This window comes from Mus caroli, unplaced genomic scaffold, assembly GCF_978045245.1.
Source record: "Mus caroli unplaced genomic scaffold, Mus_caroli_1 scaffold_1, whole genome shotgun sequence".
NCBI lineage: Eukaryota > Metazoa > Chordata > Mammalia > Rodentia > Muridae > Mus > Mus caroli.
This window is the reverse complement of record NW_028227256.1, coordinates 123358288-123384426: the sequence shown is the minus strand read 5'-3', so window position 1 is coordinate 123384426 and position 26139 is coordinate 123358288. Positions and strand designations below refer to the sequence as shown.

Genomic DNA, 26139 nt, shown 5'->3' with positions numbered 1-26139 from the left:
AAGGTCTAGATACCATGGAAATGATAAGACTGTATTTGAAGACAGCAGCTGTAGCACATGTGTAAATGTGGTGAATTTTCTTTGGCTTCCAAACACATTGGTGGGCTGCTACTTTCCCCCTAGTCTTCTGAAACACTTCTTTTAGATATGGGGGCTTTAAAACACCATTTCTGAATGCAAGGAACATCCAAAGTCACTCTTCTTGTCACTCTCCCCTTCCCTCTTCTCTCCCTACCTCTTCCTTCCCTCCCCCTCTCCTTTCCCTTTCCCTCCCTTATCTCCTTCCCTCTCCCTTTCCTCCCTCTCTTTCCTTCCTTCCCCCAACCCACATCTCTCCAATCTTCCCCTTCATCTTTCCTCTCAGTTCCAGAGTCTCCCAGACCAATCTCTTGTCTTTGACCAGAGTCACTGACCTACATCAGCACTAAATTTGGGGGATAAAGAGGCTCTCCTAAGGAGCCAATTGTTTTCTGTTCCTTGACTTGTTTTGGACAGGTGGGTAGTTGTAGGGAAGAAAATATCGGGAGTAGAGTTTAAATCTCTGCCCTGCCAATTCCTGGGAGTGACAATGTGAGTAGTTCGGGCAGATCTTTATCTTATAATTCTGCAAAAGAAGGATTAAATACTGTTTCCCCCACAGCACTGTGTGAAGGTTGCAAAGAGGTAACCCAAGTAGCATCTAGAACAATTATCTGTGTTCTGGTTAATTTGTTAGGTTTCTGAGAATTTCTTACATAAGTAGTGTATTTATATCATTTCCATACTCCTTCTTTCACTTCTTCTAACCCCAGTGACATACTTCCTCCTGCCAGGCTATATCTCCCAAATTTCCTGAAACAGTATCAGCAACTGAGGACCAAGTGTTCAGATGCCCAAACCAAAGCACACCATTTCATATTTAAACCACCACACTGGTCAACCAGTCTAACAGAGTCTGTGAGTCCTACGTTCAGTGACGCCGAGATCCTGTTTCAAAAATTAAGGCTGAGAGCAACTGAGGAAATGACTCATGTTGACCTTTGGCTTCTACATGCACACACCATGCATGTACAACTGAACATGTACACAAAGAGACACAAAGTAGGAACATGCATAGCAAAAGAAAGCATACGCATACAAACTCGATTCTGTGAGTGAATGTATATGCGCATGTCCCTTGGGTGTGTGTACACATGCATGTATGTGCCTGTGTGTGATTATTTTCTTGCTTCAAATGTCCTTTAAAAAATAATAGAATCAGTTAATCTCTAAAATTCTCTTTCTGGAATGCTGATCTGTTTGCTTATTAAACACCGAGGCCAAACATTTAGAAGTTCAGGTAACAGACTCAAGATAGTAGAGGCGGGAAGTGCTTGACATCAGAGAGCAAGCTCCTCTCTTACAGAGATAAGGCTTTCTGTATGCCGTCTGATAAGCCAAGGAAGGCTACCACCCAGGCTTCAGGTCATGGAGAGCACTCCAGGGGTTCCTGCTCCCTGAAGAGCTTGAGAGTTATTGGAATTCACAGTGGTGGGCCAAGTGGTGTGTTTGGGTTTGGCAAAGTTAACCACAGTTAACTTTAAGTTAATTTGGAAAAGGAAGGTGGCTGGTTATGCAGTGGATCTTTCTGCCCATAGAATAACTAAGTGGGAGCTGACTGTATGGGGACAAAGACTCTCTGAACCTACCAGATGCAGTGCGGTGATGCATTCAACCAGGGTAAACTGCATACAACACATAGATCACCATCTTACCAGTGATTGCGGGATGGGGTGGCATTCTCCATCTTAGACCTCTGCCCACCTAGCAGCAATGCATTGAGTAGGCAAAGGTATGGAAAGCACTTGTCATGAGCACACTGTAGTTGGCTCTTCCCTATGTTTTAAAATAGCAATCCTGTGTTTAACCTCATAGATGGCTACTGTTTCTCTCAGGTCTTGCTGCCTGTCTTCCAGTCTTAAAGCAAAGTGAAATCACAGGGCCCCTTGTTCAGTTAAGAAGTCAAGAATGACAGGAGAAGAGCCTGGGAGACGGGTCATCAGGTAAAAGCCCTGGCCGAGCCTGATGAATCTGATCCTGGGACCCACACGGTGGGAGGAGGGAACTGGCATCCTCAAGTTGTCTTCTGACCTCTACGTGTACACACAATATGAACAAATAAATGTGATATAAGAATGATGTTGAAAGAGAGCACATTAACACACACACAAGCCCCTGCAGGGAACAGGGCTTTACAGGGCTATGAAGATCGCATATCCACGAGCCTGGCCCAGTCCTCTCTTCCAGCCTTCTCTTTAGCTTCCCGGTGTGCTGGGTTTTGCCTCTGAGCAGTTCAACAAATCGTCCTGAACGATGCACACATACATCACCCTTCCTCATGTCCCGTCTTGTTGAGAACCACAGACAGTTTTATTAACATGAAGGAAGGCAGAGTAATGAATGTATGTGTCAGTGTTTCCTGGCTCACATTTTCCATTGGAGAAGAATACTTGGGGTGCTTGCCTCGTTCTAAGTACCCCACTAAAGGCAGGTGCTCTGAAGGAGGGAGATCATTGGGGCAACCCAGAAAGCCTGGGATTTTTTTAATCTGTAAGCCCACTTGAGATATACCAATAAATCAGCCTCCTGGAAAATCAGCAGTCTAGAAAAAATATGAAAGCTCTTCTATTTATCTCTTGTTTTATCTGACTTATGGTTTGCTTTGTTATTCTATTTTTTGAGACATTTATGCATAAGTGTGTGTTATCTACTGTTTAATGTCATAATCTGCCTAAGCTATCGTTTTTTGAGTAACATTTTTTTGTATGTATATGTGAGAGAGAGTTCACACTCGCACTTGTGTGAGTATATACATGCCCATATATATGCAGAGGCCAGAGAAGGAAGCTGGGAGCCCTCCTGTACCTCTTTCTGCTTTCATCTCGTGACATGGGGCAGCCAGCAAGCCCCAGCTACCCTCCTACTGAGATTAGAGGTGTACAGAACCACACGTGGCTTTTTATGTGTCTTCTAAGGATTTGAACCCAGGTCCTAATGCTTGCCTAGCAAGTGGTCTGACCCATCCCAGTGATCTCCTAGACCCTTCTTCACTTGGAAATATTTTAAATTCTAATCAGGCTTATAAATACTGTGCGGTGATGATTATCTATTTGGATTCACGGAGAATTTTTTTGAAACTGGATCTAGCTGAGAGGTCGCCAAGAAAAGAAAGAACTTGAATAACTGTCTTTCACTCAGGAAAATATCTACTGTGGAGTCTGGCTAATGAATGAGGGTGGAAAAGTGCTATGCATCTCAGGGGCTCTTTGAAAGTGAAAATTACTTGATTTAACTTTTCAGGCAAACCAAATTATGCATATGTCCCTCCTGTAAGGCTATACAAAATCAATGTTTGTAGAGAGCAGAACAGGGGCCCTAGTATATCACCCCTTTCAGAAAGAACTCTCCTACCTGCAGGGATCCCCCGCCCCTTCATTTTGGCTTTTTTTTTTAGATGAATGAAGAATTTTCTCCACAAATTATTAATTATTCCATCTTGGCTATAGAACTCCGTTCCTTGTAGTTCCGTAGGAGTCAGTGCTATTCAAACTGCCGCTTTTGATGAAGTAATCGTCCGCTTCTGGGGCCTCTTTTCAGCTGCCCTGGGCGTGCGTCCCATGTAAACGACTGCCAAATAGATTCTTTCGACATTCCAGCCAATTAAAATACATTTAAAGTGCAGCTGGTGGAAAGGCAAGCCGGGCGATCCCGATCGCGAGGAGAACTTCGGGGCAGTGAGATAGAAAAACAAACTTTGGGGCTCCCACAAGGCAGTGGAGAAGTCAGAAAAGGGAGCTAGCTACCTTTCACGCTACCCTCCAACCGGAGATGACACCTGGATCCCCACCTTAAAAGACACCAAGGAGGGAAGCCTGCTTGGGAGGGTGTGAGTTTTTCTCTCTCTTGTTGCCTGTGGAAGCTGAGTGTTGGCTGGGTGCCCGGTGTGGTACTGCATTCAAACACCCGCAGAACACAGGCGTGTTTGTTAAGCAAGCCAGTGATCAAAAACTCCTACAGGAAGATCCGAGAACCCCCCAGGAGCCCTCCTGGATAGCACTAGGACTTTGGATGGAATGAGACAGAACACGGGAGCAGGCTAACGGTGGCGGAGCAACCAGCTCGCCTGTCTGCTATGCCTTTTAGGTAAGGATAGAACTTTTCTTTGCTTTGCTTTTTGTCCCACTGTGTGTGGACTTTGATGTGGAGAATTAAGGTTACTGTGCTCAGCAGGAGCAGTGCAGTGGTCTGGACTTCTGATTTGCAGGTCTGTGTGATTTTTCTGGAGGACTCCAAGGAGGAGCCACTCAGTGTAAATACATCCAGGCATCGCTCAGCACGTGGAGGCTGCGTTGGCACTCACCATGGTGCCTTTGCGCGTGTGACTCCCTGCTATTTTCTTCCGGTGCTTGCTTTGCGAGAATCCAGGTGTGTGGGGTTTCACAGTGAATTGCTTCCTCCTCGGAACCTGTAATGTAATTGCTGTCTAATGCCTGTTTGAGTTTTAGTTTCCATTTCTTGTCGCTGTTGTCTCCTTCCTGTGCTACCAGCGCACACCTGTACAATCGAGCAAAGTTTACTTGGTTCTCTCTCTCTCTCTCTCTCTCTCTCTCTCTCTCTCTCTCTCTCTCTCTCTCTCTCTCTCTCTCTCTCTAATATCCAAACAAACCTAAGCATTTTGCTTTTCTAAAGAAAAGCCAAAATGTTTGGAAATGTCTTGGTAAATCTTGATTCTTTTTCTGCTTCTGGAGATGTTACTTCACGGGCTGTCTTTCAGTTCATGCTTTTCTTGGGCTTCAAGGAAACAGGTACAGCCTGTTGGCGCTGCTGTTCAGTCAGCTCCCAGCTCAGGGGTCCCACATTCCTGCCCAGTTCATACAGCCGTGAACACCAAGCAGATGTATAATTGAGCACTGGGCATCAACTCCTACCCACCAGTTGCCAGATGAAAAATGTTCAAGGATCTTGACTGTTTCCTATCTCTGGTTATCATGGTTGGCTCATTCTGGCTTCGACTTTGTTCGCCGTGAACAAAGAATCTCGCACGTTTCACGGTGAGGGATTGTGTTGCAGAGACCTGAGCGCTGCTAAATGTGCTTTATTAATCTCTAACGTGCCAGTAGCTCAGAGCCCATGCCAAGTAGAGACTTTCCAAATTTTTTGGAGCTACCTGCTGCCAAGATAAACAGCGGTTGGCCCCGGGAGGGGTATTTTAAGGGATCTTGCAACAGCAAAGTTTTACCCATTAAGAGTGGCGCAAGTCAATGAAGGAAATACTGAATAGAAGAAGTTTTAGGAAAAAACCTGACTCAGCTCTCTACCCATTGAATGGACCCAGTGGAGAGTCCATCCTCTCATGAACAAAGGACTGTGGGTTTCCTGTGGGCAGGCAGTGACTTTGCTCTATGTGCACATAGAGCTCTGTTTATGATAGAGGTGTTGGGTGAATGGAGACATTCGTGAACACAGATAGCTTCCCTGCCTGTGGCAGTGCCAGAACTTGGAGGGAAAACACAGCTTCGTGTGACCTGTGCCTGTCCCATACAATGATTCCACCCCCATCCCCCAACAAACACACACAATGAGACAGGAAATGGCTACAGAAGTCCATATGGACCCACATGCAACTTTGTGTTGAATAATGGGAAGAAAGACCTTGGGCAATGGAGTGGCAAGGTGATCCATGGCTCAATTGGCAGGTCCCTGAGAGTAAATGGCCTCTCCAGACTCTGAGTTACTCAGCAGAGCAGAATGAGGGGTACCATGCTGGTTCCTGGAAGGTGGGGAGAATGTCATATATTCCTGGGAGACTCTGACTTTAGACATATATTCCATATGCAGGTACATCTTTTTTAAAAAAAATAATACTTGTATTATTTATTGAGTACCTCATACAGGCATAGAGTGAACCCCTGCTCCCTGTCTTAGGATCCTTTCAGATTCACCCTTATGCCCTGTCTCTCCTCCCAAACACACATATCTTTTTTTTTTTTTTTTTTTTTTTTTTGAGACACGGTTTCTCTGTTGTCCGGGAACTCACTCTGTAGACAAGGCTGGCCTTGGACTTAGAGATCTGCCTGCCTCTGCTCCCTCTGCCCCCGAGTGCTTGGATTAAAGGTGTGCACTACCACTGCCCGGCTCGCATCCACTTTAGAAAAAGAGATTCTATTTATTTTTATGTATATAGCCCTTTTTTGTTTGCATGTAGTATGTGTACCACATATATGCCAGGGCCAACAGAGGTCAGAAGAAGGTTTCAGATTCCCTGGAACTGGAGTTGAATGGTTGTGGGTGCTGGGAATAGAATCTAGGCCATCTACAGGACTGAGTTCTTAGCTGCTAGTGCTCTTAGTCACTGAGCCACTGTTCTAGCCCCCAGCTCTTTCTTTCTAAAAAAAGTGAGCTAGCAGATTCAGTTTTAATTACCCATATACTCATGCAAGTAGGGATGTCCACTGGTGCACACCGACTTACCAGGGGCCACACTTTCAACAGCAACATCACACATTCACACATACACACATAGGCACATGTACACACATATACACACATGCACATACATACACACACACACATACACACATACACACACACACATACACACACACACACAGAGAGAAAGAGAGAGAGAGAGAGAGAGAGAGAGAGAGAGAGAGATGCCAAGTCTTCCCCCTCCCCCAAAAGCCATTATCTGCCACTCGAGTCCTTCATCCCTCCATGCTGGAGTCTTGGTTACCTTGATCTTGTACAGCTCTTGTGCAGGTAAACAAGGAGGCTGTAAATTGATGAGTACAACAGTTCTGTCATGCCCAGAAGACAACTCCGGTCTGGCCCTTCCCAACCTTTGGCTTTGACAGTCTTTTTAATCCTTCTTCCTAGATGGTCCATGAGCCTTTGGGTAGAGAGTGACATATAAATGTCCTATTTATAGATGAGCGTTCTACAGATACATATTCTCTATGGGCAGGGACTTCTGCCAGCATTGTTATGTGAGAGGCCTGGCTGGAAGCTGGGAGGAGCTCCAACCACCTTTCTGAAGAAGGGACCAAGACACGAAGGTTTTACTAATATCCTTGAACAGTGACGAGGAGGATGAAAAGAAAGATAGAGCTTTGATCAGGCAGGTGGTTTGATTGCCTTTAAGTAAAGTCCAGCCTCCTTCCCTCAGCTTAGCACAGGAATTGACAAGCTACAAATCAGGAGAAAACTTGCCCACTGTGTTTTTGTGTGGATAAAGTTTTATTGGAAGACAGCCGCACCTGTTTGTTTACTTACTGTCTGTGGCTGCCTCTGAGCTGTTCCAGCAGAGTTGAGTCATCGTGGTCACACAGATCTGAGAATACTACCTGCAGGAAAAGTCAGAGAGGCTAGGCATAGAGAATCATGCTTCTTGAGCTACCTGTGGGCTAGAATACGTCTTGTTTTGAATTTCCAGTCTGTGATGTGTAGGGGTGGGTCATTTTTTATATAAAGTGATTCAAATATTGCTTCAATATTGTGGTTCTGTAAAATCAATGCGCTCGCTCTCTCTTCCTCCCTCCCTCCATCCCTTCCTCTTTCTCTTTCTCTCTGTGTGTCCATGTATGTGTGAGTGTACGAGTGCACGCATGTACAGTGCACATGCGAGGGGATCCAGGAACTGAATGTTGGATGCTGTTCCTCAGGCATCTTCTACCTTTTCAATTTTGAGACAGAGTCTCTCACTGGCCTGGAACTTGGTCACTACAGAAAACTTCCAGGGATCTGCCTACCTCTGTCCCCTGTCTTATTGTCACTAAGCTTTCAGATGCTTTTCCTGTCATAGCACCTGGCTTTTTACACAGTGCTGTGGTTTGAAAATGAAATCTTCCCTATCGACTCACTAGTTTGAATCCTTGGTCTCAGCTGGTGAAGCTGTTTGCAAAGGTTATGGAGCCTTTAGGAGGTAGAGGCTGCTGGAGAAAATACATCACTGGAGAGGCGGGCATGGAAGTCTTATAGCCTGGCCCCACTTCCTGCTAGCTTTGCTTCCTCTGTGTGTGGATGAAATTTGATCTCTGCCTCCTGTCAGGCAAACCTTAGCTCATGCCTTCATGCCTTCATGCCTACCCAGGCTTGACAGACTGAATTCCCCCCTGGAACTTCGAGACTTCCTTCCCTAACTTGTTTTCTGATGGATTATTTTAATCCAGCAACAGAAATATTTTAGATGCCGGACAGTGGTGGCACACACCTTTGATCCCAGCACTTGGGAGGCGGAGGCAGGTGGATTTCTGAGTTTGAGGCCAGCCTGGTCTACAGAGTGAGTTCCAGGATAGCCAGGGCTACACAGAGAAACCCGGTCTCACCCCCACCCCCCAAACAAAAGAAAAGAAAAAAAGGAAGGAAGGAAGGAAGGAAGGAAGGAAGGAAGGAAGGAAGGAAGGAAGAAAGAAAGAAAGAAAGAAAGAAAGAAAGAAAGAAAGAAAGAAAGAAAGAAAGAAAGAAAGAAAGAAAGAAAGAAAGAAAGGTTTTAGGGATCAGAACTCATGTCCACACACTTGGAAAGCAAGCGCTTTAACCTGTGAGCTGTCTTCCCAGTCTGGGAATATTCATCCTTAGTTTTTGTACTGATCTAGTAGTCAACAGGAAGTTGTGTAGAGAGTGGCATGAATCTGTGTGACAACTTTGAACCACTCTGTGCTCTGCTCAAGATTCTGCTGTCACTGTCCCAAGTCATGTTTTGCTGTACACCAAGGAATAGATTCCCTTTGGAGCCTTAGCCATTGATGTTTGGTCTTCCTGGAGGCTTCTTTATGGGCATCTTCTTTTCCTCCATATCTCTGTCAAAGTTGACTTCACAGGGGTGGGGCAATTTCTCAGTCACTTAAGTGAGTTCTTTGCAATAACAAGGACCTGAGTTCAAATTCCCAAACCAACACAGAAAACAACAACAAAAGCTGGAAGTAACGGCATTACTTATAATTCCAGTTCTGGGGGTCTGGAAACAGGAGAATCCCTGGGGTTCACTAACCTGTCAGCATAGCCTGCTTGCTGAGTTCCAGGGCAGTGGAACACCCTGTTTCCAAGTACAAGGTGGATGGCATCTTATTAATAACAGCCAAGGCTATGCTCTGGTCTCCACAAGCAGCTAGTCCCACAAACACACATACATATACATGTATACACACAAGTATAAATACATACACACAAATACATACCCACTTACACATATGTGGACATATAAACACACTCATAGCATCAATTAAGCCTTTTGGCCACTTCATCTCAAATTTTTCTCTTATCTCACAGTTATTCCTTTTAACACTTACTTATTTTGTATGTGTGTATTATGAGGAATCACTTGTGCTGTGGCAGGTATGTGGAGGTCAGAGGACAATATGTGAGAATTGATTCTTTCCTGGGAATCGAACTCAAGTTGTCAGATTTGGCAGCAAGCACCTCAATCCATTGAGCCAGGTCGTTGGCCCTCCCTCCTGTCAGCTCTCCTCCCTGTTCTGTTCCTATCAATACTCCCCTTGTTAGCACTCCCTTTGCTACTTCCTTATCTCTCTGGTCCACATTTCTCTGTTTCAGTCTGACTCAGTAATGGACACCACAATCCCTTTGGGCTGGTTTAAGTAGAAGGAAAGATTTTCTAACTGGTTTTAGGTGGCATATGAAGTCTCACAGAAAGAGCCAGGCACTGGGCAGACCTCCAAGGGAAGGCCTGGGAACAGGGTGATAGAATCTCCCAGTGTGTCTGGGTTGGGACCAGGGATGCCACATGGCCAGCTCCGGGGCCACTCTGCCTTTGCTTTCTTCTCTCCCACTAAGAGAAAGGCTTCTGTTGAGGAGCTCTTGCTGTGCGAGAGGCTGAGTGAGCAGCCAGAGTGCAGTCTGTGATCTTGGTACTGTGTAAAGAGGCTCTACGAGGTTCATTAGATTGAAGGCCTCACCTGCAAAGTGATAGCAGCAGAGGAGGATGGGGCCCATGAGAGGTGAGGCTTTCTAGGATATTCTGAAGGTACTGGTGACATATCCCATTGTTTCTCTCCCCTTCCTGTCTCTACCCACTCTTTCCCTCTTCTCTCCATTTCTTCCCTCCCACTTTCCCTCTCTCCCCTTCTCTTTTCTTCTGTTTTCTCCTACCCTCCTCTTGCTCTCAATCTCTCCTCCATTTTTCTCCCCTTCTCTCCTTTCTTTGTCCCCTTTTACTCTTCTCTCTGCCCTTCTTCTGCCTCATCCCCTTCCTGTTCCTCCCCTACCTACTCCTCCCCCTCCTCCTCCACCTCATGCTTCTCCTCCCTCCTCCCCTCTTGCTTCTCCCTCTCCTACCCCCTCATCCTGTTTCCCCTCCCTCCTCTTCCTCTTTTATCTCCCCCTGCTTCTCTGTCTCATGCTTCTCCTCCCTTCTCCTTTCTCCTCATCCTCCCTCCTCCCCCTCTTGCTTCTTCTATTGCTCCTCTCCCTCCCCCTCCTCCTGCTCCTCCCCATCTTCTTATTCTTTTGCCTCTTTTCTCCTTTGCCCTTCTCTCACTTCTTTCTTTCCATCTCTCCCTACTCTTCCCTCTCTCCAGAGCTTCAGATAAATAAACTTTTCTTTGAAAGTTATTTCCCTCTGCTGTTTTGTCAGAGCCAGCAGAAGGCTGCATGACTGCGTGGAGTCTGCCTTCTGACCCTCTAAGGTTGCTGTAGGGTCTCCTGGATAAAATGAATGTCACTATAAAACTTAGTCTATAAAGAGTCAGGCAACACCTGCCTCACTATCATTAACTTGTGGGAGAGCAGCATCCTGGAGTCTCAGAGTTCAATAGAAAGCAAGAACATGACCCAGACAATTGCAGCTTGGGCTACATAGCAAGATCCTGCCTCAAGAAAACAGCCATCAGGAGCAAAAAGCACCCCCTTCGAAAAAATCCTAACAATAAAAATAAATAAGTAAGTAAATAAATAAGTAAATAACCTCAACCCTAACATCTTAACTTCTTTTAGTGTCTGCATTAGGATGGAGTTTCTGTGGCCTTCCCTGTCTCCTCCCCTTGCTGGGAGGCTGTCCCTATTAGGGAAGGGACACCTGCGACTCCTTCACCACCCCAGGGCAGAGCTCAGGTCAGTGTCTGACATGTGAGTCCATGCATACTGGATTTATTTTCTTTAATTACCCCTTGCAAAATTTCACATACATGTAGAATGTTCTAAGTCTCTCCATTATCCCTCTTCTCCTCCATTTCCTCTCCTAGTAAGTCTCCCACTCTTCACAAGTCCCCCTTCCATTTTCACGTCTTCTGTATGTGACCCTACACAATTAATAAGAGGTGGCTTGATGATCATGAGGTCATTTAGGGCTTATTTACTTGAAAAGGGTATTTGCTAGTGGCTACACTACTGTGGAATATGACTGCCCTTCCCCAGCAACTGTTAACAGCTTATACCTCCACAGGGAGGAGGGCCTCATTAATCCTTACCCCATCTATGGTGATGATGGAATGCTGGAGGGCTGGTCTTGTTCACATCTTATACAAGGAGCCAGGGAATGCATGGTGGACTCTGTAACCACGGAGGCATGCATTGGTGACTAGCATGCTCCTCAGAGACCTATACTTTATAAAAGATTACACCCAAAGGGATTTATATGTACCATTCAGCCTGAGGAAGGTCTCTGGTAGGAAATGCTCTTATAGCTACTAGGCTCATCTGGGAAATGTACCTTGGCCTTCAAAGTTGAAGTCTATCTACCTAGGTCAAGTTCATCACTGCTCGTGGATAGGCTACTCACGATGCTAGGTGCCGTCATCATTTTCGGGGGGCCTTATCATAAGCCCTGCGTTACACGACATGCCATATATATGAGCTATCCTATTTAATCTACACAAGATCATAGAAAGAGTAAGAATTGGCATTTAGAAAAAGGAAGTAGAGATTCTACCTGGTTAGATAGCTTTTCTAAGTATGCAGTGGAGTTAGATTTAATCCTGTTGACCTCCCAAATGCCAGAGTCTAAGCTCTTAACCTCTAGTTTAACACAACCTTTAATTTATTGTTCCGGATGTTGGCCAGTCACCTGAGACTTCCCCTTTAGTTTCCAGCCTAGTGACGTTAATCTACTGCCTTAATCTACTTCATACCATAGCAAGGTGCAGCCCAATCATGTGGGCTGAAGGAGCCGAACAGGCCTCTGGTGTACCCCGATGACCCTGCTGATACTGGCAAAGAATGAGTGAGTCTGTAAGTCGGGTTCTAGAAGAAGTGGGAGAGAGCTCGATTTTAAACAATTAACTCTCTGGTAGCATTCTGGATTTGAGAACACCCCTCTCATAATTGGATCACCTCCATCCTTGTGCTAGATGTTTAGATAAAAGTCTTCAAGTCTCTGGATTTGGTTGAAATTCTACATTGCATGACTTCCATTAAACACAGCGGTGTTGGTAATACTGCTAAGGTAGGTTTATATTGTGACTATTTTCTACTCTCTTTTTGTTGGGTGGATGGTAAAACAGCATATATTCCAAATACACTGGCATCCTGCTTACTTTTTCAATGGGACTTAAGAAAATTTGGATTGGTAGAGAGTTTTCCTTTTATAAGTCCATGTGATCTAGTAATTTAGTAAAACAAAATTTCGACTGATTTAGTTTTTAATCGGTCACTTTCTTAATCATTCTTCTTTGGCTTTTACAACAGTCCTGTGAGTCAGGCAGGGCAGGATTTTATACAAGAGAAAGAAGTTTTTCATGTCTTTGCTTCATATTTACATATGGATCAAGAGCTTCTATATTGATGCATTGATCAAGACCTTCTGTATTGATCAAGACTTCAGAGAAGGGTGAGGAGTGTGGCTCTGAACCCTTATTTTTTCTGATGATCCCGGTGAGTTCTGACTATTGGTTTATTGACCCTGTGTCCAGTTGTCTGATTCTACCATTCTGCTTCTATGATCCTTCTGTGATCCAATCTTGACCCATCTCTAACAAGGCCAGTGTGCACATTCTAAAAGAGGGTTCAGGGCTGAGGAGATGGCTCAGCTGACAAAGGGCTTCCCATGGAGGCACAAGGACCCGAGTCTCATACCCAGAATCCACACACAAAGCTGGATGTGGTATGAATTTGTAATCTCAGTGCTGGAAAGGTGGGAGTCAGAGGACTCCTGGAACTCGCCTGTTCATTGAGGCCCAGGCCAATGGGAAAGTCTGTCTCAAAAAACAAGGTGAACAACTCCTGAGGGAGGACACCAGAGGTGTTCCTCCAGCCTGCACATGTATGTTCATAAACATGTTTGCAGACCTGCCCACACAAGTGCACCAGTCAATATGCACATGTACATACTCACCACACAAAAAGAAAAATGCCAGTTAAGACACTGACAGTTATAACCAGGAAAGGGAGAGGGAGAGGGGGAGGGGGAGGGGAGAAAAGGGGGAGAGGGAGAGGGAGAGGGAAGGGGAGGGGGAGGGGGAGGGGAGAAAAGGGGGAGAGGGAGAGGGAGAGGGAGGGGGAGGGGGAGGGGGAGGGGGAGGGGAGAAAAGGGGGAGAGGGAGAGGGAGGAAAGGTCTGAAATTCAAATTTAGCTGCAAAGACCGTGGAGGGGGTACAAATAAAGAGAGCTGCCAGAGTAGGGAAAAATTGACTGTGTGATAACCAGGAGAACTGCCACTGGTCCTTTGGTGGCAGGAAGTGATTTGGATGAGGTGAGCTGTAGAGAGGGTCAGCCGGAAGCAGTCCTGATGTGGCATTATTTTGTGACTCCAACAGTGTCATCATTGTTGAAAACAAATCGAGCCTTCATTTTACATTTTTTTTAATTAGTCAGAAGCCGGACGGGCGTGGTGGCGCACGCCTTTAATCCCATCACTCGGGAGGCAGAGGCAGGTGGACTTCTGAGTTCCAGGAGAGCCTGGTCTACAGAGTGAGTTTGAGGCCAGCCTGGTCTACAAAGTGAGTTCCAGGACAGCCAGGGCTACACAGAGAAACCCTGTCTCAGAAAAAGCCAAAAAAAAAAAACTTAGTCAGAAGCTAGAAATGACAGCTTTAGGTAAAATCTGTGTATATGAAATGCAGTCACCAATGAAAAAAGTGATAAAAATATTTTGTAAACAGACAAAAATATATGGAAATGCCAACCATGCCCTCAAAACTTCTGGTTTTTGATTTTTTTTTTTTTTTTTTTTGCGGTTCTAATCATTTTTTAAAATTTTTTTTTTACTCTTATTTTTATTAGGTATTTTCTTCATTTACATTTCCAGTGCTATCCCAAAAGTCCCCCATACCCTCCCTCCCACTCCCCCTCCCCACTCCCACTTCTTTGCCCTGGCGTTCCCCTGTACTGAGGCATATAAAGTTTGCACGACCAATGGGCCTCTCTTTCCTCTGATGGCTGACTAGGCCATCTTCTGATACATATGCAGCTAGTACTCCCGGAGCTCGTGTCTCTAGCTGCATATGTATCAGAAGATGGTTTATTGATTTCTAATGTGTTATTTGGTCTAAGGGCTTATTGTGATCTTAAAAGAGCAAATTCAGTTTCTGTTCCCTTGAAATCCTGGCTACTGGGCAATGCTGCATGCATGCATGCGTGCGTGCGTGTGTGCGTGTGTGTGTGTGTGTGTGTGTGTATGCTCATGTATATATGCACATAGGTGGCAGTGTGTGCAGACACGTGAACATGTAGGTGACAGGTTAGCCTCAGTGTCACTCTTGTGTCCATCTTGTATTTGAGACAGGGTCTCTTCCAGGCCTGGAACTCATTAAGAATGCCCTGCTGGCTGGCCAGCAAACCACAGGGAACTTCTTGCCTCAACAAACCACTGTGCCCAGCTTTTTTTACAGGGATTGTGAGGATCCAAACTCAGTCCCTCCTGCTTGTACGGTTCCTCTTTGCCCATGGAGCCATCACCAATCCCATGGTGGTCATCTTTGACACCTGTGCTTGGGTATTCAGACAAGCATCCTCTTTTGTTTTATTGCACCCACCTAAATCTGCCAGACCTCCCTGCTTCATAGCCCTTTCTCACACTTAATTTAAGAGATTGTCCTAACAGGATATCCCCAAGCACACCCCAGAACAGCCTGAATAAACACTACTTGTAGCAAGCACGAGGAATGGCCCCCAGGGCTCCAAAGAGACATGCTTTAATTAAGTTACATTTCTGACTTTAATTATTGTCTAGACTAGGATGTTTACAAGCCTATAGATGCTTAGTGAGACAGCCGCTCAGCTTTTCTTTATCTAGGAGGAATCCACACAGAGGTGCCGGGAACTCAAAGGCCTGTTCACCATGGTGCAGATCTCCATGATGAAGAGCAGTGTGTACAATTGCTGCTTTGAAATGGACAGAGATGTGCTCTCCCCCTCATTGCATAGGGAAGGTTACCACAAGGAGAAAGGGTGCATAAAACATGTGCACACACTCACATGTACATGCACACATGTGCAACATGCATGCACATGTGCATATACAGAGAGATTCAAATTCACATATGCTCTTACATGTGGATGTAAACATACACATACACACATACAGGAACACACATGCACACATGTATATGCTCACATATGCACACACATGCATATGCAAAGATGTATATATGCACACATGGAAACACCATTTAGCTGAAAGTTATATATTCTTCAGGGTCTTTGACTTCTTTTCATCAACTCTGATTTCGAGCACTTAAGTGTATATATTTTTTAAGTGTACAAAGTCTTAGTAGTGATGTTTCTAGAAACAGTGAGAAACACTACAAGTTTTATGAAGAGGAGTAAAAATTAAATATATAGGATCCCTTCTACAGCTCAGGTATAGAGAGCCTCGTTGCCTTGCTTTCATGGAGAAGATATAACAACAACAAAGAAAAACTAGAAACAAAAATGATATAGGAAAATGTTATAGGAAGAATCTTTGATTTGTACAGGAAATTCATTTATTGATTCATCTATTATTTATTCACAAATAAGGATTCATCAAAAATACAGGTTAGGGCCAGTGAGATGGCTGAGCAGGTGATAGCCCTCACCTGAGATTGGTCCCCTAGGCCCACCTCATAGAAGGAGGGTAATGGCTCCTGCACATTGTTTTCTAGCTTCCACATGTGTACCACTGTTCACACACACACACACACACATGCATGCAGAAGTGCATGCGCACAGGAGTGCATGCGCACACTTGCACGTATGCATGTGTACGCCCACTAAATTCACAACAGAAATGAAATACAGACAAGAAGCTGGTAGGAAGGTTGGGAGGGCAAGGCCATCCTTCTCATCTCAAGTCACCATGACTGAGGCTGTGAGCTGCCTGTCATTCACAGGTTATGGGAAAACAAACACATACCCAAACAGCCCTTTTTTTTGAGAACTTTACACTCTTATTTAAATATGCCCTTTGTGAAGACCAACCTATGCCAGGAGACTAAGTATGGGTCTTGTGAAGATTGCTGTATTACAGCAGAAACTGTGGAGTCTCCTGGCAATGGCCTATCTTTGAAAGTCAATATTTACTACTAAGTGGTCCTACCAGGGATGGGAGAATGAGCAACTTCTGGGAGAAGCAGGTCTAGACTCTGAAGCAGTATGGATAGCTTCTATCTTTGAGTAAAGGTGTAGAGAGGCCAGGGCATGGTAGCCACTGCAGAGTTCTGCTGTAGATACCAAGTGTGACTCTTTCTGTTCCCAGGTCTCTAGGTGGATGAGTTCAGATCCACAAATAGAAGTGTATGGCTAAGCCTGAGGGATGGGCCATGTGCCCTCTCATACCCATTGAGGAATCCCTACAAAGATCAGGGTAGGTGGATGATTAGTGGTGCCTATTTCCAGCCAGCAAGCTCACCACATACTCTGCTATTCCAATTGCTTGCTTTGTCTTCATGACTCAGAGCCAAATTGGCTTCATCTGATCTTTTGTGTTCTTAATATTCAACATGCCCTGTCTCCTGGGATTATAGTCTCCAGTGTTCAGAAACCATGGTTTATATGCAGCTACTTTGCTGCTTCTGATGAACCTTAAATATGGGTTTATAGCATGTGTTTTTAAATTGCACATGATTGCTTGAGGTGCCCCAGGGATGGTTATCAGTTCTGCACTTCCCACGTGTGGGTTCTGCACTGCTGGTTTCAAACCTTAAGTGCGGCTTTCCTTCTCACGGGCTGGGGATGTCCCAGAAGAGAAGGGGGGGGGGCTTTGCTCTCTTTGCCTTTAAGCTGACTCAGATGAAGGGTGGGGTAGGTGGAGCTGAATGGACTCCGTTATGCCAGGCGCAGCCTGGCCTAGTCATGTCATTAGCCTTGCCCCAACACATCTGTCAACACTGCCTTTGTCTGGAGCCTCCCGGCTGCTTAAATTAGTTTTTCTTAGAGCTCGTCTTATCCATCAAGATCCCACGGAGTTTTGGGTTCTTTCCCTTGTTTATCACCAGAGGCCAGAACCGGTTGTCTTTTCTAAGTTACTAACCTCCAGAGGGATGGATGGAATCTCCCAAATAGTTGAGCTCTGACTCAGTGCTGTATGCTCCTTCAGCCAGCTCCCTCCCCCTTTCCCTGGCTTACAAAGCACCCAGGTTGCTGTACACTGCAAAAATCTCACTGCAGTTCCCATTTGAGGGCAGAGGATAGGGTTCTGGATTTCATACAAACAGAAAAAGGGAAGCAAACCTGTCTAGAGGAATGAAAGCAACTAAGGGACAGAGGATAGGCAAAATGTATAACATATATGAAAAAGCTCTTTCTTTAGCATGCTGCCATATACAATAGATTGGTGTGTATAATTAAAACACACAGAGAGAGACTGAGAGAGCATCAGTTTGTTGAGCCCTGCCTTTGGTTCTCATGTGTGGATCCACTGGCTGTAATATGTCTTGAGTTTTCTGACTATGTAGGTTTCCATCATTTGTATTTGAAAAGTGCATGCTATTTCCCTAAGGGGCTGGAGGAGAAACGGCTCTAGTTGGTGCAAGTGAGGGAGCACACTTACTGCATTGCTAACTGTTTGCAATGGTGGGAAGCTATGGGGCTTTGCTCAGTATCTTTCACTGAATGAAAAATCCACTATGTTTCGTCTTGATTTCTTATTTGTTTTTGCTTTGTCCATGTGTGTCTGAGTGTGTATGTGTGCACCACATGTTTGCAGGTTCCTATAGGATCCACAAGAGAGTCAAATCCCCTGGAACTGGAGTTACAGGTGGCTGAGAGCTGCCAAGTGTGGATTCTAGGAACTGAAGAAAGGTTCTGTGGAAGAATAGTGGGGTCTCTTAACCACTGAGCCATCACGCCAGCCACAGATAATCAACATGGCATGTTAGGTTAAGAGTTTACCTTGATTATCAGTTTGACATGATCTAGAATCACTTAATAGGCTAATCTCTGGGTGTGTCTATGTGAGAAAGTTTCTGCATTGGCTAATTGAGTTGAATGAAAAGATCCCCCCTCAATAGGGGCAGTACCATCCCATGGGCTGAGATCCTGAAGTACATAAGTGGATGAAACAGAGAGTGAGCTGAGCACAGCATTCATTTCTCTCTGCTTCCTGACAGCCAGAGCAACATGACTGGATGTCTCATACTCCATGTAACAGACTGTTACCTCAAACTGTGAGCCAGGGGGTGGGGGTAGGGTGGGTGCATCTTCCCTACATTGTTTTTGTCAGGTATTGTTGTCATAACAACGACAAAAATAACTAATGCAGTTAATGGCTGGCCAATGTGTGTCGCCAGCCACCCCCTCCCACTCCCCAGTAGCACACATACAACCCTGGGGCAGCAACCTTGCTGCTACTTATTGTAGGTCATAGAGGGAGAAGGGGGATGGCAAGGGCCACAATGCCTTGCGTTGTGCCATGGCCAGGCAAACAGAGTTGCTTTGTGATGGTGAAGGTGGCAATGGGAGAAGTGGGTGGGGGAAGAATCTTTCTTAGGATCCTAATCCAATGAAGGCTATCTCTAATTGTGAAGTTTTCAATACCATTCTTTAAGTGTTCAGCTGACAGTGGGACTCCTATACTTGGTACATTGTTGGTTAATAATAAGCCTTTGCTCCATTAAGACAAGGGTCTATACATGTCATCTCTGCCTGAAAGAGGAAACTCTGACATAGGAGTGTGTCCAAAGAGAGAACTGTGCAACTTTATGGGTTGTTTGTTTTTAAATGATATTTTAGGGCTTGGAAGTTTTCTCTCTCCAGCACACTAGGAAAGTCTCCTCTTTTCCATTTTGTAGTCTTGCTGCATGAGACTTTTGTTTTGTTTGAGGCAGGGTGTCATATACCTAGGCTGGTCTCAAAGTCACTGAATAGTTGAAGACGGTCTAGACCTTCTGATCCTTCTGCTTCCATCTCTCAGGTGCTATGGGTCTAGTCTACCATACCTGCCTTACACAGCACTAGCAATGTGCTGCATGTGTTATTGTAGCAGGTTTCCCATAGTACACCTTCAGTGTGGCAACATAACACTAGCCACTGCATTTCCACTTCTTGGTTGGTAGATGCTGTGAATACTTCTTGACTCTCCATATCATGTCAGTTAGCAGAAGAGACAGCTGAAAGTCGGAGCTTTAAATGGCCCATACAATGCCAGAGAGATCAGCAGGATGAGCCAGGATCAAAACTTAGACTGGCTCCACTGTTGATCCATAGCAGAGCTCTACAGACCACCTTTCAGTATGATTTCCAGTCCTGTTAATATACATTCTGTGCTTGAACAGGGAGAAGGACATACATTAAAGCCTTTGAAATTTATAAGCATTAATATCCAACCTCAAATCTAACTGCTCACAGAAAATCTGGAATAGAGGGGATCCCACCTGGCACCATGTCTTCGACAAGGTTTAAGGACATCTCTGGAGAGTCCAGACATTGGCAATTTTGTATCTATTCTGCCAATGTTAGTAGTGAAATTGTAAGGTTTGGTGCCAAGCCTGTCCTGATGTCTGTCCTTTAGTGTCAGATGTTAACCAGGGTTCTCTAGAGGAATAGAATGTGTGAACTGTGTGTGTATTATTAAAGGGGGATTTGTTAGATTGGCTTGCACACAACAGGTTGTACAGGCAACAAAGGCTGTCTGTCTTCTGTAGAGGCAGAGAACCTTGCAGTTTCTCAGTCTGTGAGGCGGGTCGCCTTGGATTTTCAAACTGGTGATGAAGGCCCGGAGGACTCCTGGGGAGCTCCTGGTTTCAGTCTGTGTTGAAAAGCTCAAGAATTGGGAGTGTAATATGGCAAAGGTTGACGGGGCAGCAGTGGATAGACACATTCAGCAACAAGCAGTGGAGGTAGGCAAGCAGCCCTGCTTTTTCTTTGGACCTCTTTGTGTCTGAGTTGCCTCTTAGAAGGGGCTATGTACTCTGGGAGGGTAGTTTCCCCCAGTTAACCCTCTCTGGAAATGCCTGCACAGACTTGACCTGTCCAGAGGTATTTCTTTTGGCTAACACTGGATCTAATCTAGTTGACAGTCAAAATTAAACATCATGTCATGTACTCTGTCTCTGTCTCAGTCTCTCTCTTTGTGTGTGTGTGTCTGCTTCTGTCTCTGTTTCTTTCAGTCTCTCTCCCTTTCTCTCTTTGTATATAGGCCTGTATCTGTCACTCTGTCTCTCTCTTGATTGCATGCCATAATGATAAAATCTACCCTATAGTGATGGGAATGCCTGGAAAGAGCTGGAGACTTGCATCTTTAATGTTTAGCTTGTAAATAACTCTTTTTAATAAACTATCTGTCTTAGTTAGAGTTTCTATAGCTGTAAAAAAATTACCAAAAAGCAAATTGAGGAGGAAGGAGTTATTCAGCTTATACTTCCAAATTGCTGTTCATCATCAAAGGAACTTAAGCAGGGTAGGATTCTAGAGACATGAGCTACACTAGAAGCCATGAAAGGGAGATCCTTACAGGCTTTCTCTGTTTTGTTATAGATCTTCATGAAGGTGAACACTAGTAACTACACAACAGAGTCAATGCCAGACTGTTTTAAGATATTGTTTCTGCCAATGCAATTAGTCCAAAACTCTTCACTGAAGCCTCAGGCAGATTTTTTTTTTTTTTTTTTTTTTTTTTTTTGGACAAGGGCAAAACTCAGCCAGATTCTTCACCAAAATATCACAAGAATGTCTCTAGGCCACAAACTGACATTCTTCTCTTCTGAAACCTCTTGAACCAGATCCCTATAGTTCAGATCACACACAGCACTACTGTCTTCCACGCTCCTATAAGGATGGACCATTAATCCCAACTTTAAACACTCAAACGCTTTTCTAACCCACAATTCCAAAGTTCACAAATATCCAAACGAAAGCATGGTTAGGTCTATCACAGCAACACCCCACTCCTGGTATCAATTTCTGTTTTAGAGTTTTTTTGCTGTAACTCTTATAACAGAAAATATTTCATTGGGGCTGGTGTACAGTTCTAGAGGATCAGTCCATTATCATCATGGTGAAAATCATGAAGGTGTACAGGCAGACATGGTGCTAGAGAAGGAGCTGAGAGTTCTACAATTGATCTGAAGGCAGCAGAGGTAGACTATGTGTCACAGTGGGCACAGCTTGAACATGTGAGACCTAATCTCCACAGTGACATGCTTCCTCCAACAAGGCCAAACCTGCTAATAATGCTACTATCTATGGGCCACAAATTTAGAAGATGAGTCTATAGAGGCCATACCAATTTAAACCACCACATTTCACTCTATGGCCACCATAGATTTGTAGCCATAACATAATACAAAATGCATTTAGTCCAACTTCAAAAGTCCTTATAGTCTATTACAGTCTCAACAATGTTCGAAGTCCGAAGTCTTTTCTGAGATCCATGTAATCTCTTAACTTTAATTCCCAATAAAATCAAAATTAAAAACAAAACAAAACAAAACAAAAGTGGGCAGTGGTGACTCACGCATTTAATCCCAGCACTTGGGGGGCAGAGGCAGGCAGATTTCTGAGTTTGAGGCCAGCCTGGTCTACAGAATGAGTTCCAGGACAGCCAGGGCTATACAGAAAACCAGATCACATACTTCTGACATATCATGACACAGGACATATAATAACATTTCAATACATAGGGAAAGGCACATAGTGAGGAAATACTGGATCAAAGCAAAACAAAACAAAACAGTTGGGGAAACTCCAAACTCTGCATCTCTATTTCTGACATCAAAGCACTATTCAGATCTCCAATTCCTTTCAGCTTTATTGATAGCAACACATGCCTCTCTCTTGGCCGAGCTCAACTTCCTATTAACAGCCCACCTTAGCAAGTATCGCACAGCTCTATCATCTCCAACATCTTGGGATCTCCAAGGCAATTCAGGTTTTACCTTCAAAGCTTTACAAAATGGCCTCTTTGGGCATCCATGCAGGGACATTCTTGGCACACCCCTGGCCTCAGCAGCTTTCTGTACTCATGGGGGAAGATTCCATAAGGCCTGTCTTCCATCCTTGACCCTAAAGCCAGAACCATGTGGCCAAAGATGCCAAGTTCTTCAGCTGGCTGGGCTGGAACATGGTCCCCTCATTCAATTATATCTTCACCAGCTTTATGTTTTCAATGATTTCCTTCATTGCCTAAACTTGGCTATCCTGGAACTGTAGAAAACAGTACAAATTGGATTGGGTTATCTTCCTTTATTCCTCTTTACCTAATTTTTTGAGACAGGGTTTCTCACTGAACTTGGAGATCACAGAAATAGCAACACTAGCTGTTCATGGAGTGCCTGGGATTCTGCTGTAGGGCTAGGATTATAGGTACATGCCACCAAGCAGCTTTCACGTGGATCCTGGGGATCTCAATGTGAGTCCTCCTGCTCTCTTCCCAGTCACACAATGTGTACTTGTATATTTGTTTGAGAAAAAACTTATGGAACCCTGCATTATACATACTTATATATGTAAGTGCATATATACTTATGACCAGGTATATATATATATATATATATATATATATATATATATATATATATGGAACTTAGCAGATGAGGAAAAGGAAGTTTACAATGGAGCCATATCTATCACTTATAAGATACAGAGGAGGAAGTTTCTGCTGCAAAAGATTCTAACAATCTCATTAGGTGTGAGAGTAAAACTTCCTTCAATTAGAAGCATAATGGCAGGGAAGAGATTACTCAGTTGACCAAATGCTTGCCATGCAAGCACGAAGACCTGAGTTTATATAGCCAGAACCTACATTAAAAAAATAAAGCATGGTGCCTGTAATCCCTGTGCTGGGAGGTGAGAAACAGGTGTACTCCCAGGTGTACTCCCAGGTGTACTCCCAGGTGTACTCCCAGGTGTACTCCCAGGTGTACTCCCAGGTGTACTCCCAGGTGTACTCCCAGGTGTACTCCCAGGGCTCACTGGCTACCAGTCAAGACTAATTTGTGAGATCCAATGAGACCCTGTCTCCAAAATTGTGAGAGTGATAGAGGATGACTCATCTTCACAGACATGTACACATGCACAGACAGAAACAAGTACACAAGAACACACAAATACATACACACACACACACACACACAAGAAATATATAAATTGAATCTAGACCCAGAACTGGATGACAGAATGACTAACTGTGATTAGAGTGACTGGATTAGGTGATCTGTTCAGCTCAGGGCTCTGCAATATGACTCATGGTTCCTCTCTGAACACCCATATTCAGGTTATGGCTGCAAGGATAGACTATAAAGAAATGATTCCACCTACATTTAGCTTGTGAACCAAAGAGTTTAACTGGGGTTATCTGTAAGACCATGAGCAACTTATAAATGGCTATACCTCTGAAGAAACCGTCTCTGCCAGCCATCATTAACTCAGCCTCTCTATTAGCAGCTGATAACTGCCTATAAATATTCAGGAAAGACAGGACCTTGGGAGTCCCTCTCCTTCTCAGTGGTGGAGCATTAATGGGGCCAAATATGGACAGGTCTCCTGGATATCAAAAGCAGCTCCATTCAGAATCTCTGCAAAGCTAAACGAGAGAGACCACGGCGGGTGGTCCCACTACACATTTCACCCATCTAGCTGCTCCAGATGGTTGTTAAGTATCACGGAGCTGTAGAGTCATAATGCGATAGCATTTCAGTACTAAGCATAAGCTAGGTCTTATGATGGGCACTGGAATGCTTTCCTGAATCTGCATGATACATTCTCCTAAATCTTACAGTCTCATTACACTTTCAGAAAAGGTTAGGTGTGCACTATAACATGGGCTCAGGCTCTGGGGAAAGGCTGTTAACAAGAGGGTAGCCAGCGAAAGGATGCAGTCTTTGAAGGCACAATCAGAGCCCCAGCCATTGCTCCTGAATTAACACTACCAAGAGGCTAGGAATAGGTATATTATAGTGAGAAATGAAATTTTGTTAAATTTATCTATTTTTATGTCATTTTGATAAATCTCATTCCAAAGATTTGAGCATTTTACTAAGCTTGAAGGTGAGGTTAACAAAAAGCTATCTGACCCATAGATCAGAAAGCTTGGAGACCAGTCACCACTGTATCCCACAGGACTCTCAACTGGTATTTTATCTGAGGGAGAATCTTGAAGGTACACTATGATCTTGATGATGTGATCGGTTCATTGGTAATGCAGAGGGCTTAAATGTAACACTGTCCATGGCATGGCCTGACTGCTACTCTCTTGGATGATCAGGGCTTGGGATGACTCCAAGAGACCTGCACAAGATTGGTCCCATTAAGTTTCCATCATTGAGAATACTCTCTAAGTATTTCTAAGCAGCTATTAGTTCCTGATAGAATAATTTTCTTCAGTAATTTAGCCACTTACATATTGCCCACAGTCTTACAGGTAATCCCTTGCCCGTGCTCATGTGAATAACACCAATCAACTCATTGGTTCATAAGGTAGAGTCCAGTGGAATTTTTCCTTTGGTCTGTTCTTGGTGGAATATCTGGGATAAATAGCCATTTGTTCATCTCCTTGAGAAATGAAACACAATAGCCCGGCCTATGAATAGTTCAACTGAAATGCTTTTGCTTTTCTATGGTGTGAAAGTGATAGGTACTTAGTAAAACCTGGTTGTCTGAGAGTGGCTATCTTCCTGGGCCATCAGCAGGCAGTGGGATGCTTTCAAGGAGGCCAGTTTGCCAGCAGCCCCAGCCTCAGCTCAACCATGTAGTCACAGAGAACAAAGACTACCTGCTGCTATGTGAGAGGAAACCACAGTCATGACTGTAAATAGCTTATTGGGATGCTGCTCCATCAAAGTTGAGAAGTGTTTTGTTTTCCTCGAGGGTGCATAGCTGTGCTACCCAATCTTTGGAATTCTCTATCAGCTGTCAACTTGATGCCTTATGTTTTCTGGGTTTCTCTGTAGCTAAAGGCAATACAAGGACCAATTTCTGCAGAGGTGTTTACATAGCCACACGGTCCCTGGGAACCTGGGCAGCTGCTAACTGATTTATGTGACCTGACCCTAGACACTGCTGAGTTTTCAAGAACCTGATCTTTGTAGAATATTGTGCAGCTTTGCAGTAGAGATTATTTTCAAGCATTTTTGTCCCCTGCTTAACCATAAAGTGTTCTCTACAACATAAAGGCCATTTAATAGGGCTATTCATTTATTGTGTTGTGTGTCCATGTGTGCCTGTATGTACAGGGGTGTGCATAAATATGCATGCACATATATTCACAGGTCATAGCACAGTACTATTTCTCAGGGCCTCTCATGACCTGGAACTTGTTTAACAAGCTGACTTGATTGGCTGTCTGGAGATTGAGCTTCCAGTGATCCCTGCCTGTCTGCCCTGCCCATCTTGCTATCACTGGGATTACAGGAGCCTGCAACCACACCCAAATTTTAACCTGAGTCTTGAGGGTCCAAACTCAGGTCTACAGGCTTGCATGTGTTAAACATCTCCCTTAAATCTCTGAGAAGGATCTCTGCGTGCTAGGCTGGCCTTGATTGAACTCATAGCAGTCCTCTTGCCTTAAGCCTTGTGAGTGCTGGGATTACAGGTGTGAGCCATCATGCTTGACCAATATATGGGGTTGGTAAAATGAGACAGATTCAGGTTAAACTTTTTAAAAGCCTTTGGTCTGGGTTATAACTACAATGCTGGATTAACAAGTGTCTAGGTGGGTGTTTAGAGAAGGAAGCTGCACTTTATTGATGAGTGGGGGAAAGGAGTAGAAACATTCCTCTTAGAATCTCACCATTTACTTGAAATGAGGCATGTGC

The 26139-nt window shown here is 44.4% G+C and overlaps 1 protein-coding gene across 1 annotated transcript in view; it reads left to right on the top strand.

Moving 5' to 3' along the window:
- Window positions 1-3711: 3711 nt before the first annotated feature.
- Nckap5 (NCK associated protein 5) overlaps window positions 3712-26139 on the top strand; it is an 896002-nt gene continuing 873574 nt past the window's right edge. The window contains exon 1 of the mRNA XM_085840657.1: window positions 3712-4161. The gene's annotated coding sequence lies outside the window, so the exon portion shown is untranslated. The remainder of the gene's footprint in view (window positions 4162-26139) is intronic.